The sequence below is a fragment of the Ambystoma mexicanum genome, chromosome 8 (genome assembly GCF_040938575.1).
Source record: "Ambystoma mexicanum isolate Mex_15411 chromosome 8, UKY_AmexF1_1, whole genome shotgun sequence".
NCBI lineage: Eukaryota > Metazoa > Chordata > Amphibia > Caudata > Ambystomatidae > Ambystoma > Ambystoma mexicanum.
The window spans coordinates 322,518,701-322,532,276 of record NC_090929.1 but is presented as its reverse complement, the minus strand read 5'-3'; the positions used below and the strand labels follow the sequence as shown (position 1 = coordinate 322,532,276).

At 50.9% G+C, this 13,576-nt stretch overlaps 1 protein-coding gene across 3 annotated transcripts in view; it reads right to left on the bottom strand.

Annotated features, from left to right (window-relative positions):
- Positions 1-13,576, bottom strand: part of NPDC1 (neural proliferation, differentiation and control 1) — a 716,939-nt gene that overhangs the window by 78,844 nt on the left and 624,519 nt on the right. The gene's annotated exons all lie outside the window — the stretch shown is intronic.

Sequence of the window (13,576 nt, the reverse complement as noted above, 5' to 3'; positions counted from 1 at the left end):
GCCTCTTTGGCACGGTGTGGATTTTGTTTAATATATGGATTGATTCATTTGTTATTGCTGGAAATGTAGTTGATTTAAAATGTGTTTAGCACTAAGTTTACACTTGTGTATAAACCATTAGTCATTAACACTGGTGGATTGCTATATGTTTTCAGCGGGAAGTATTTATAGAATTCTATTTTGACGTTTTAGACAGAGGGCCTCATTACGACCCTTGCGGAAATGGAAAAATGATGGCGGAAATGCAATACCGCCATCGAACACCGCTCGTTGCGATCATGACCCGTCACCGTAAAGTACGATGCCATTAGCGACACCGCAGTGAACGGCAACGCTAACTGCACCAAGTACGCGCACGCGCGCCTTGCAAAACCGGAATCACCGCCATGGCGCAACGGTACGCGAATTCTGACCCTAGCGGACATGTACTGAACGCCATCAAGCACGTCGTAAAGTACCATTCCGCCATGGCGAGAAATACGGCAACGCGAACCAACCGTAAATGGCCCACTGAGTGCCTGTACTCCACTCCCTGGCCTCATTGCACAACTCCTGGCAGGCGCAATGTACTCACACTATGCAACCAGTGAAATCCACAATTCACCCATGCATGCCAACGTAGAAAAGCATGCAGGGGCTCAAAGCGCCCCGTGAGTGGGCATCCATGTACGGCATGTCACCATAGCCGTACTGACGCAGCACAGGCATGTGAAGGTACAATACATCAAAATGAAAATCAAGAACACATGACACAAAACAACAGTAGTCCCCCATCGCTTGCCACCAGCGCAAGGCAACATCCAAAACAGCATCCTGAGGGGGATCGCACCAGCCCTGTACTCATGCCAGTAAACAAACCAACCATCAGCAGAAGCATGTACCACACAAGTCGGCAGAGTGACTGAGCAGCCAGGCTCATCCCAAGAGGGGCCGATGGGAGCTGCAGGGCACAGATGGCATCAATACAGAAGCTATTCCAATGGACATGACCCCAGTCACCCTCCAACAAACGCACGCAAACACAGTCACCTGTGACCAGCCACATTCTGAACAACCCATCATTCCACCAATCGACCTGGCTGACAGGCACCAGTCGGCCAAAAGCCAATCCCCCGCCCCTGAACAGCACATCATGTAAACAGTCACAATGGCAGCCCCTATCCGTGACCATACTGTGCTACGTAGGCAAACGCGGCCAGTACTGTACCACACAACTCAACTCAGAAGGCGGAACACAATGCAGATCATCACGCAATACATACCGCCACAAAGCGAAAATCGCCACATCACCTGCAAAGAACAACGCAACACGACAAATATCGGAATACAATTTAAATGCACATCCAAATGACAAAGGCCCCACAGCAATTTGCAAAATACCACCAAAACAACCATCATCACCGAGGGCTGCATCTGCAATAATTGACCGGCTTCCACTTGTGTGACGCCCTGTACCATCATGGCACACAGGGCCTACATCAACGTTCCAAAAGGCAACATGGAAGCGGCAAGAACCGCAGGTCCGTCCCATGAGGCAGGCACTAGTCGAGCTGAAAGGCCGAAATGTTGCACCTAGCCACCAGTACAGCGTAAGGGCATGTGGCCCATTGGCGATCGTCCCATAAGATCGAAATGGTGCTCCACTGATTCACCCGAAGCTGCAGGAGTCGAGAGTAAAAACCATCTGGAGGAGTGGCGTAGAGATGGCATCTGCAATAGGGCAGGAGATACCTGTCACCCAAAAGAAACACAAATTAACCGATTGCATTACGGGACTCATGATGCATTACAATCTTCATTCAACACACCAAATCCACACCCATATGCATGCTAGCCCACTCCAAAGGAATATACACACCCCTAAATCAGTATCGAATCATAACGAAACCAATCGAGCTAAATACACCATTGTCAACGTCGGTTACTGTGCATGCGTCCGTCAAGATAGAACCCATGACATGGGATTAGTAACGTGCCTAGACACAAGTGTATGAAGGCGCGTCGAGACAGGGAGGATCCGACAAGGGCAGATAGACGTATGTCCCACTATGGCAGCCTTGCATCACATAACGCAGGGGAAGGGGAGTGAATCAAAAAACCCATGTACATGGCAGACCCTAAACGGAATCATCAGTCCATGCATCCACACATCATTCCCTCATCCCGCAATGAAAACGCATGAATATTCACTCACATAATATGTGAAACTTCCATCGCGTCTGTGCGTAATGCAGTCCGCAAAAACCACTGTGCCCCTGGCCGGATCTGTAGTGTTGTGAAGCAAGATGGATTTGGGAACGTCCTGCCTTATCGTCCACTACGCTGTTGCGCATCCCATTCAATTCATATCATTCATTGCCTGCTCGTTATGGGCCATGTCCCAAGGACATTCTACAATAGAACGTTACATTTCCAGCCAGACCTGTGGGCGTATCCTCGCCGCTACTTCAAAACCCAAAATGCTGGCCTTCGAATTCCTCACTTGCAACATTACGTCGAAAAGGCTTCTGTGAACGCTTGCATTCACAATTACATCAATGTAGTGCGGCTGTGTGTCATGATGCTAACTGGCTGCAATCACAAATGGCACGCCACGCCCGTCGGTGAAGTACGTTACTGTGCTGCATGAGGGTCGGCCATCGATCGAGCCCTACATACCACTGACTCTTCACAGGTATGTAAGCGGCTGCAATCATAGCATGTGTAACAATGGGAGCATAGCATGAAAATCAGTCAAAGTACATCACACTGCCATCGGGATTTGATACATGATTCAAATCCCAAGATGCCATGCGGCCAAATGCAGCCTTACGTGCGGGACGTGCTCGGCCAGAAGGGATTGCATCTGCCACAGATTCATTCAATCAGCACAGGTGGAGGCCATACAGGCCGACAGCACATATATTGCAGACCCAAACCCCTCCCACAACCACTCCCACTCCAAAATGCTACCGGCAGGGCTAGCGATGTTGGGCCTGGGGTACCAGATAGCACTGCAAGTGCTACAACTACAAGAAGACGACGAACAACAACAGGTACAACAACCGGGCGCACAGGGGAGACGGAGGAGAAGGAGGAGGAGGAGGGCAAGGCAGGGTCAGCAAGGCCCACAAGCACTGCCACTACCACCACGCAGGCGGCCCGCAATCCCACGCCTCCGAGCCGATCCGTTCAACCTCACTGCTGAGCAGATCCACACCCTCTACCGTTTGGACCGGGACACCATAATCGCCATTGTGGACATGACACATGCTGACCTCGTGAGCATGATAGATAGCCCAACCGCCATCCCACCCCTACTGAAGGTGGTGTCTGCACTCCACTTCCTGGCCACAGGCACCTACCAGCACACAGTGGGACAGTTGCATGGCATTTCACAGCCACTGTTCTCACGGACACTCTTCCAAGTGCACGATGCCCTCCTGAAGCACGCCGACGACCACATCACACTACCACGCACGTACCAGGAGATTACCAACGCTAAAGTGGGATTCCATGCACTTGGCGGCATCCCGGGTTGCATTGGTGCCATCGACTGCACCCATGTTGAATTGGTTGTCCCACATGCCATGGAGGTCCAGTACCGCAACCGGAAACAATTTCATTCAATCAATGTGCAAATGGTGTGTGACTCCAACAAGATATTTACGCATTGTTGTGCCAGATTTCCAGGATCTACCCATGATTCTATGGTCCTGAGGAACACAAGAATACCACGCTACATGGAGTGACACGCAGGGCACAGATCCTGGCTACTCGGTGAGTCTCATTCCATGCATGACATCGTGGCCCATTTGATGCGTCAATGACCTTGCAGGGGGGGGGGGGCTACTTAGCACTATCATTCCACTGACACCCTTTATTCGTCTCATACAGGTGATGCCGGGTATCCACTGAAGAGATGGCTCCTTACACCAATCCGGAACCCACAGAACGAGCATGAGGAGGACTACAACCATGCCCACTCACGTACCCGTGTGGTCATTGAACAGGCATTCGGCCTACTGAAGGCTCGTTTCCGCAGCCTCAGCAGGTCTGGCGGGGCACTCATGTACAGCCATGAGAAGGTTTCTAAGATGGTCATGGCATGTGTCATGCTGCACAACATGTGCATACGTAGGAATGTGCCCATGCCCCCTGACGCTGTACTGCATGCACCTGAAGATGATGATGATGATGAGGGTGGGGATGTGGAGGCACCTCAAGGAGTCCATGAGGCACAGGATGTACGTGCAATCCGACAGAGCATCATAGATGCATGCTTCTAGCAACCACGCATGGTGCCTATTACACGGAAAGGGGACCTGTGGCACTGTGTGTGTGTAGTACAGGCACATTGTGGACTGTACGCCTATGAAGGCCTCGTACGCAAATATCAATGTCCACACATGTCATTGGATGATAATGAGGTGCTGTATTGTTAATGTGATTTGATTTATACACCCTATGGACCCGCCACCCAGTGAAGCCCAACACACCCCCTCCACCCTACTACCTCCCCCCCCAACACCAGTGTCCAAATATGCATGCTGTCCGTGGGTAGACGCTATTGCAAGCCCCCTCTACGGGTATCAGGGGCACCCCTGCCCGTGGACCGCAGGTTCCTGCCAGATCTGCGTTGGGGGCTGCCCTGGACGGAACTTGCCACGGATGATGTCTCTGCCTGCTCGCGTCCATGCATGTCTCTGAGGGTTTGTGAGAGCTCCGAGAGCACACGGCGCACAGCAGCAAGTTCAGCACAAACGTCTTTGGACGTCGCATGCAGTTCCCCCCTCAGGCTCTCGGTGCTTTTCTCCATTTGTGCTCTCAGGCTCTCGGTGCTTCTCTCCATTTCTCCCCTGAGGCTCTCATTACTTTTCTCTATTTGTGCCCTGAGTGTCTCGGTGGATGTTTCCATGGCTGCCCTGGAACCCCCGCATTCATTTGCATGGTCCTTGAGTAGCGTGGACGCTTCCTGCTGTTGCTCGATCAGCAGGTCGAGGGACTGTTGCCTCTGCTGGGCCATGGACATTTGCGGTGGTGTGACAGGGGGGCTGCTCAACACATGTTGCCTTGGCACAGGACTTGTGGGGGTTGGCCAGTCGTCGTCTTCAGGGTGCCCCTGCATGGTTTCGTCATGGTGTAGGGGATGGAACATGCAGGGGGATTGGGAAAGGTCATGGATGGTACCTACGTCGCCAGCACTGTTTTCCGTGTCGGAGCATGCTGGCATGACAGCTGTGTCACCTATGGTGCTGCCACCACCAGAGGCAGTGCCATCAGATACGTTCTTTGGGGGGACCTGTGGTGCTGGGGTTGTGGACTTGCTGGCTGCTGGGGTGCCTGTTGCAGTCCCCTCCAGTGTGCTGCCACTTGATTCCTGCTGCTGCCGTGTCTTGATCCTTGCACCTGAGGTGGAGGCTCTTGGGACGTTGGTCCTGGCCCTCTTTGCAGGCGTGCTGGTAGGGGTGTCCTGCAGCTCGTCGTTGGTATCGGACCCTGTGGTGGAGTAAAGAGGGGCGAGCGTTAGTTATGGGTCTGTCGGATTTGGAATGGCAACGTATCAAATGCATTGGGGTGGTACATGAGGCTGATTTGGGACTGGGCCTTGGAGGTGGTCTCATTTTCGTGTGGATTGAGGATGCATTCATTTGGCTGCCTGCAGTTAGGGGGTGCATGCTGCACATGTAGGGGTTGTTTATGGCTTCTTGATTGATTTGTTTGTTCATTCTGACTTTTAGAGGGCGCTGTCAGGGCAAAGTATGTATTGCACTATGGGGTCACATGGTACTGCACATGTTCGTGGTTTGTGGATTTCGCATTGTTTCTCTTGGCCAACCTACCTGATTCTCCGGATGTCGGCACTCCTTTCTCCATCCCTCCGACTCCCTCTATGCTCTCCATTCCTATGGTGGAGGCGCAGATTTCCTCCCAGGGGGTCAACTTGATGGGCGACTCTGAACCCCCCCCGGTAGCTGTGGCGATGTTCCTGTTCGCAGAAAGTATGCTGCGTACGCGGATCCGCAGGTCGTCCCACCGCTTGCGACATTGCTGTGGCGTGCGGGGTGTTGTCCCCACCGCACTTACGCGCTGTGCCACCAGGGCCCATATGGCCTTCTTGTTGGCAAGGGCCGTCCTGGTCATTTGACTGGAGAAGACGACGGCGGAATTTTCCTGTAGGGTCTCGGTGAGCACGGTCAGTTCCTCTCGGGAGAAGTGTACCTGCCGCTTGCGGTCACACGCTTTCTTGGCTACCTTTCCCATATTTATTTTTTTAACTGGGGTTGCTAACGGGTTGGGATGTGTGTCAGGGTCGGATTTTTTATGGTTGTGTTGGGATTCGGATTTTATAGTTGTGCGGCGTGCTGTTTCCCGTTCCGGCCACATGCTTTTACTTCCGTTTCCGTATATTTACGGTGGCCGTAATTTGCGGTGCACGCTCGTTACGGTGACCGCTCATTACGGTGACCGCTAAGATGGGTGGCGGTATTGCACCTGGTGCAGCGTACGGCGGCGGTAAGGGCCGTTTTGGGGTCATTTCCGCCATCGCAGCCTTTCGGATTCCGCCATGGCGTAATGCTCGTGCCCGATGGGTCGTGATTGGCCGCACTTTGCTCCTTCGTGCAATGGCGGAAACGCTATTTACGCTGTTGCGGTCCGGTCAGTCACTTTCCGCCAGGGTCGTAATGAGGCCCAGAGAGTGACGCAGGCAGTAGGTATCAACTCTGGATTTTATGTGGAGAAAATTTTGATGTTTGAATTGAGAATGTTTTACATGAATGTAACATTTTAATAGAAGCACATTTTTTATTTTAACTTGCATGATATGTGTAAAGGTTTGCATTACGCATAAGCGGAACAAATAAATAAAAACAAATAAATAAAATAAAGAATTCCGTAAAGTAATAGTATTAAGTGTACGTCCCTGGATTGTATCAGCAATCTTCTACGAGAAAGTCACCTGTGTTCTTGTCGTAGGGATTCTTGTAGAATTCCCAACGTGTTCCTTGTATTGTATTCACTTAGGAATTGTTATATGGAAGAAACAGAAGCCCATACTGTTCTTGACAGGATTTTTTGTGGATTTGTGTGGGTAAATCACAGGAAGAGTAGAAGAAAAAGTAGATCAAAGCGAAAGGTATTAAAGGACTTTCTGATAACATTCTTTTAAAAGTTCCTGTAGGATAGGTTTCTCCCTGAACCATATGCTGGGCTTCCAATACAAACTGGTCACGTTGTTTGGTAATTTAAGAGATCTCCAAGCACTCACTGCTGGGAGTGACGTTCAACTTTCAAGCCACACTTGAGTCCTGTCAGGGCCGATTTGAAATTCCCGCCATTTGAGGTAGAAACATTGAGTACTATTAAATGTGGCATTGGTATCCCCTGTTTACAGTGTTACAACATCTAAAAAATGCAGCAACTGCTAAAGTATTTAGAAGCCTGGAGGAAATTAGCCTACACATATTCAACAGGTTTCTCATTAGGCTTTCCTATAACTCTTTCATGAGCTTTCTAATTGATTCTCAATAAGAAACCCATAAGACTATTTCACACTGGGAAGTTTGATTCCAAGAAGGGTGGACTCAGCCTTCAATCTTTCCAAAGTGGGTAAACTAAGTGCCACTGAACTGCAGAACTGTAAAGTGCTGCTGGATACAAATCCAAAGGTGTCCTCTGAGGACATGTGACCCAACAGGAACCAATAGGAAATGTCTATATCACCGTCCATCTATACCAGCTTTATGAACAGAGAGAAAATCAAGATTTACATGTTGGAATTACAGAGTTTCTGGAAAACACCTGGATGTTAGCAACAGTTGTATAGCACTTGCCAAAAATTGAGAATCCTCTTGCGTTATTGCCCACCTCACAAATGATCATTTCATCAATTGTGGAAAGAGGAGTCCTGCCAGCTTACTAGAGGTCTATTTAGCAGGTGCCCACCCCAATGTGCTTTTTAAATAACAAAAGAGCGAGTTCAAAGCCATATCTCCAACTCCAATTTCATAAACAAGAATCCAAAAAGCAATTGAAGGGGAATGCAAGTGAAAACAGTGCTGAAATGGACTATTCTCATCAAAGGAAGGCTTTTTGAAACAAAGTATTATTTTAAAACAATGCAATCTGTCGTGGCCTATGAATGGATTTTCCTTCTTTCCAATGGAAAGGGGCTACATATCATGGGAGCCGTTCGTGGCAAGGGTGTCGAAACCCTGGCTTTTTTTTATTTGTTATTAATTAATGAAATGATACAGGTAATTCCATTTCAGCGAGGGAACTCTGCTGAGATTTCCTTTTCATAAACTCTTCCCAGCTGCATAAGTGGCCTGATTTGCAGCACCTGCTCTCCAGTGGCACAGAGCAGTTCCAGGGGTCACAGGCAACCTCTTGACAGATGTAGTGACAGACAAGTCTCTGAAACGCAGGGGTTGCATTTAAGATATGCACCCCTGTTCCAAAATCTAGATTACTATGAGTAGGCTGTCCTGGTGGCACACTAAACTGTACAAAGAAGCCATATCAGGGTTTAATGAACAGTGACCAGCATCTCTCATGGTTATCCAAGCCACATTAATTTGATAGCACAAATGTTCCGCTTTGGAAGAGTAAGGTGTATCCTCCCCAGATAGCCTGTCCTGGCTGCTGCTAGCAGGACTGTAGCTGTGGAGGATAGGCTATCTTTGTTACTTTTTTAGAGCAATTAAAACCCTCACCCGAAGGACAATCAAGAGGAAGTTGTCCTGGGGACAGGAATCAAAGGGCACACACAACCCCAAAAAAAGGTCTTTCATTTCATTGAGAAGGGAAGAGAAGGGGGCAGGGTTTGTGTAAACAAAGGGAGCTCTTTACAGCTGAAGGAAGGTGCCACCATCTTATTTTTCTCGGCCTCCATCTTTCCTTCATGTCTCCTCTACTCCCCCTAGCTCAAAGTACTTTGGGTGTGATGTCAGAAGGCAGAATCCCAGGAACAGGGATTGGTCTCATAAAGCAGGGTAGGATTAGTCCAATCTCCTGAGGGCATTTGCCTTTAAAAGAAGGGGTCTCCCACCACTTCCTTGATTCGTGTCTAGACTTCAAACCTTCAGGAAGATTTAATTGGACCCTGGTCAAAGAGCAGCTCTTTCCAAAGTCCTCCAGTTGTGTGGTGAAGGCAGGTGTTCCAAGGCAGAGGCAAGCTCTGACGCCCAAAAAGGCTGAAACATGTCTGGGGATGCTTGTGGTCTCGTGCAGAAGGGATGTGACCTAGCAGTTCGGGCTGGACTGCCCCTTTTGGGGTAGGACCAAGCCTGATTTGCATATGGTTTTTCCCCTTCTGTAATGGCTTGGCAGGCTGAAAAACGATGGTCTGGAGGGTTGCCCAGAGCTTTGCCCGTGGTTATGATTAATTCAAAACCTTCCAGCCATCACCTTTCTGTTTTGCTAAAGTCACCCCGAGTGGGACGGGTATGCCCAGACGTGGGTCCCGAGTCTGCCGGGCCTAGAGACCCAAGCTACTCCTCACTGATGACGCCCAAAAAGGCTGAAACATGTCTGGGGATGCTTGTGGTCTCGTGCAGAAGGGATGTGACCTAGCAGTTCGGGCTGGACTGCCCCTTTTGGGGTAGGACCAAGCCTGATTTGCATATGGTTTTTCCCCTTCTGTAATGGCTTGGCAGGCTGAAAAACGATGGTCTGGAGGGTTGCCCAGAGCTTTGCCCGTGGTTATGATTAATTCAAAACCTTCCAGCCATCACCTTTCTGTTTTGCTAAAGTCACCCCGAGTGGGACGGGTATGCCCAGACGTGGGTCCCGAGTCTGCCGGGCCTAGAGACCCAAGCTACTCCTCACTGATGACGCCCAAAAAGGCTGAAACATGTCTGGGGATGCTTGTGGTCTCGTGCAGAAGGGATGTGACCTAGCAGTTCGGGCTGGACTGCCCCTTTTGGGGTAGGACCAAGCCTGATTTGCATATGGTTTTTCCCCTTCTGTAATGGCTTGGCAGGCTGAAAAACGATGGTCTCGAGGGTTGCCCAGAGCTTTGCCCGTGGTTATGATTAATTCAAAACCTTCCAGCCATCACCTTTCTGTTTTGCTAAAGTCACCCCGAGTGGGACGGGTATGCCCAGACGTGGGTCCCGAGTCTGCCGGGCCTAGAGACCCAAGCTACTCCTCACTGATGACGCCCAAAAAGGCTGAAACATGTCTGGGGATGCTTGTGGTCTCGTGCAGAAGGGATGTGACCTAGCAGTTCGGGCTGGACTGCCCCTTTTGGGGTAGGACCAAGCCTGATTTGCATATGGTTTTTCCCCTTCTGTAATGGCTTGGCAGGCTGAAAAACGATGGTCTGGAGGGTTGCCCAGAGCTTTGCCCGTGGTTATGATTAATTCAAAACCTTCCAGCCATCACCTTTCTGTTTTGCTAAAGTCACCCCGAGTGGGACGGGTATGCCCAGACGTGGGTCCCGAGTCTGCCGGGCCTAGAGACCCAAGCTACTCCTCACTGATGATGCCCAAAAAGGCTGAAACATGTCTGGGGATGCTTGTGGTCTCGTGCAGAAGGGATGTGACCTAGCAGTTCGGGCTGGACTGCCCCTTTTGGGGTAGGACCAAGCCTGATTTGCATATGGTTTTTCCCCTTCTGTAATGGCTTGGCAGGCTGAAAAACGATGGTCTGGAGGGTTGCCCAGAGCTTTGCCCGTGGTTATGATTAATTCAAAACCTTCCAGCCATCACCTTTCTGTTTTGCTAAAGTCACCCCGAGTGGGACGGGTATGCCCAGACGTGGGTCCCGAGTCTGCCGGGCCTAGAGACCCAAGCTACTCCTCACTGATGACGCCCAAAAAGGCTGAAACATGTCTGGGGATGCTTGTGGTCTCGTGCAGAAGGGATGTGACCTAGCAGTTCGGGCTGGACTGCCCCTTTTGGGGTAGGACCAAGCCTGATTTGCATATGGTTTTTCCCCTTCTGTAATGGCTTGGCAGGCTGAAAAACGATGGTCTGGAGGGTTGCCCAGAGCTTTGCCCGTGGTTATGATTAATTCAAAACCTTCCAGCCATCACCTTTCTGTTTTGCTAAAGTCACCCCGAGTGGGACGGGTATGCCCAGACGTGGGTCCCGAGTCTGCCGGGCCTAGAGACCCAAGCTACTCCTCACTGATGACGCCCAAAAAGGCTGAAACATGTCTGGGGATGCTTGTGGTCTCGTGCAGAAGGGATGTGACCTAGCAGTTCGGGCTGGACTGCCCCTTTTGGGGTAGGACCAAGCCTGATTTGCATATGGTTTTTCCCCTTCTGTAATGGCTTGGCAGGCTGAAAAACGATGGTCTGGAGGGTTGCCCAGAGCTTTGCCCGTGGTTATGATTAATTCAAAACCTTCCAGCCATCACCTTTCTGTTTTGCTAAAGTCACCCCGAGTGGGACGGGTATGCCCAGACGTGGGTCCCGAGTCTGCCGGGCCTAGAGACCCAAGCTACTCCTCACTAATGACGCCCAAAAAGGCTGAAACATGTCTGGGGATGCTTGTGGTCTCGTGCAGAAGGGATGTGACCTAGCAGTTCGGGCTGGACTGCCCCTTTTGGGGTAGGACCAAGCCTGATTTGCATATAGTTTTTCCCCTTCTGTAATGGCTTGGCAGGCTGAAAAACGATGGTCTGGAGGGTTGCCCAGAGCTTTGCCCGTGGTTATGATTAATTCAAAACCTTCCAGCCATCACCTTTCTGTTTTGCTAAAGTCACCCCGAGTGGGACGGGTATGCCCAGACGTGGGTCCCGAGTCTGCCGGGCCTAGAGACCCAAGCTACTCCTCACTAATGACGCCCAAAAAGGCTGAAACATGTCTGGGGATGCTTGTGGTCTCGTGCAGAAGGGATGTGACCTAGCAGTTCGGGCTGGACTGCCCCTTTTGGGGTAGGACCAAGCCTGATTTGCATATGGTTTTTCCCCTTCTGTAATGGCTTGGCAGGCTGAAAAACGATGGTCTGGAGGGTTGCCCAGAGCTTTGCCCGTGGTTATGATTAATTCAAAACCTTCCAGCCATCACCTTTCTGTTTTGCTAAAGTCACCCCGAGTGGGACGGGTATGCCCAGACGTGGGTCCCGAGTCTGCCGGGCCTAGAGACCCAAGCTACTCCTCACTAATGACGCCCAAAAAGGCTGAAACATGTCTGGGGATGCTTGTGGTCTCGTGCAGAAGGGATGTGACCTAGCAGTTCGGGCTGGACTGCCCCTTTTGGGGTAGGACCAAGCCTGATTTGCATATAGTTTTTCCCCTTCTGTAATGGCTTGGCAGGCTGAAAAACGATGGTCTGGAGGGTTGCCCAGAGCTTTGCCCGTGGTTATGATTAATTCAAAACCTTCCAGCCATCACCTTTCTGTTTTGCTAAAGTCACCCCGAGTGGGACGGGTATGCCCAGACGTGGGTCCCGAGTCTGCCGGGCCTAAAGACCCAAGCTACTCCTCACTGATGACGCCCAAAAAGGCTGAAACATGTCTGGGGATGCTTGTGGTCTCGTGCAGAAGGGATGTGACCTAGCAGTTCGGGCTGGACTGCCCCTTTTGGGGTAGGACCAAGCCTGATTTGCATATGGTTTTTCCCCTTCTGTAATGGCTTGGCAGGCTGAAAAACGATGGTCTGGAGGGTTGCCCAGAGCTTTGCCCGTGGTTATGATTAATTCAAAACCTTCCAGCCATCACCTTTCTGTTTTGCTAAAGTCACCCCGAGTGGGACGGGTATGCCCAGACGTGGGTCCCGAGTCTGCCGGGCCTAGAGACCCAAGCTACTCCTCACTGATGACGCCCAAAAAGGCTGAAACATGTCTGGGGATGCTTGTGGTCTCGTGCAGAAGGGATGTGACCTAGCAGTTCGGGCTGGACTGCCCCTTTTGGGGTAGGACCAAGCCTGATTTGCATATGGTTTTTCCCCTTCTGTAATGGCTTGGCAGGCTGAAAAACGATGGTCTGGAGGGTTGCCCAGAGCTTTGCCCGTGGTTATGATTAATTCAAAACCTTCCAGCCATCACCTTTCTGTTTTGCTAAAGTCACCCCGAGTGGGACGGGTATGCCCAGACGTGGGTCCCGAGTCTGCCGGGCCTAGAGACCCAAGCTACTCCTCACTGATGACGCCCAAAAAGGCTGAAACATGTCTGGGGATGCTTGTGGTCTCGTGCAGAAGGGATGTGACCTAGCAGTTCGGGCTGGACTGCCCCTTTTGGGGTAGGACCAAGCCTGATTTGCATATGGTTTTTCTCCTTCTGTAATGGCTTGGCAGGCTGAAAAACGATGGTCTGGAGGGTTGCCCAGAGCTTTGCCCGTGGTTATGATTAATTCAAAACCTTCCAGCCATCACCTTTCTGTTTTGCTAAAGTCACCCCGAGTGGGACGGGTATGCCCAGACGTGGGTCCTGAGTCTGCCGGGCCTAGAGACCCAAGCTACTCCTCACTGATGACGCCCAAAAAGGCTGAAACATGTCTGGGGATGCTTGTGGTCTCGTGCAGAAGGGATGTGACCTAGCAGTTCGGGCTGGACTGCCCCTTTTGGGGTAGGACCAAGCCTGATTTGCATATGGTTTTTCCCCTTCTGTAATGGCTTGGCAGGCTGAAAAACGATGGTCTGGAGGGTT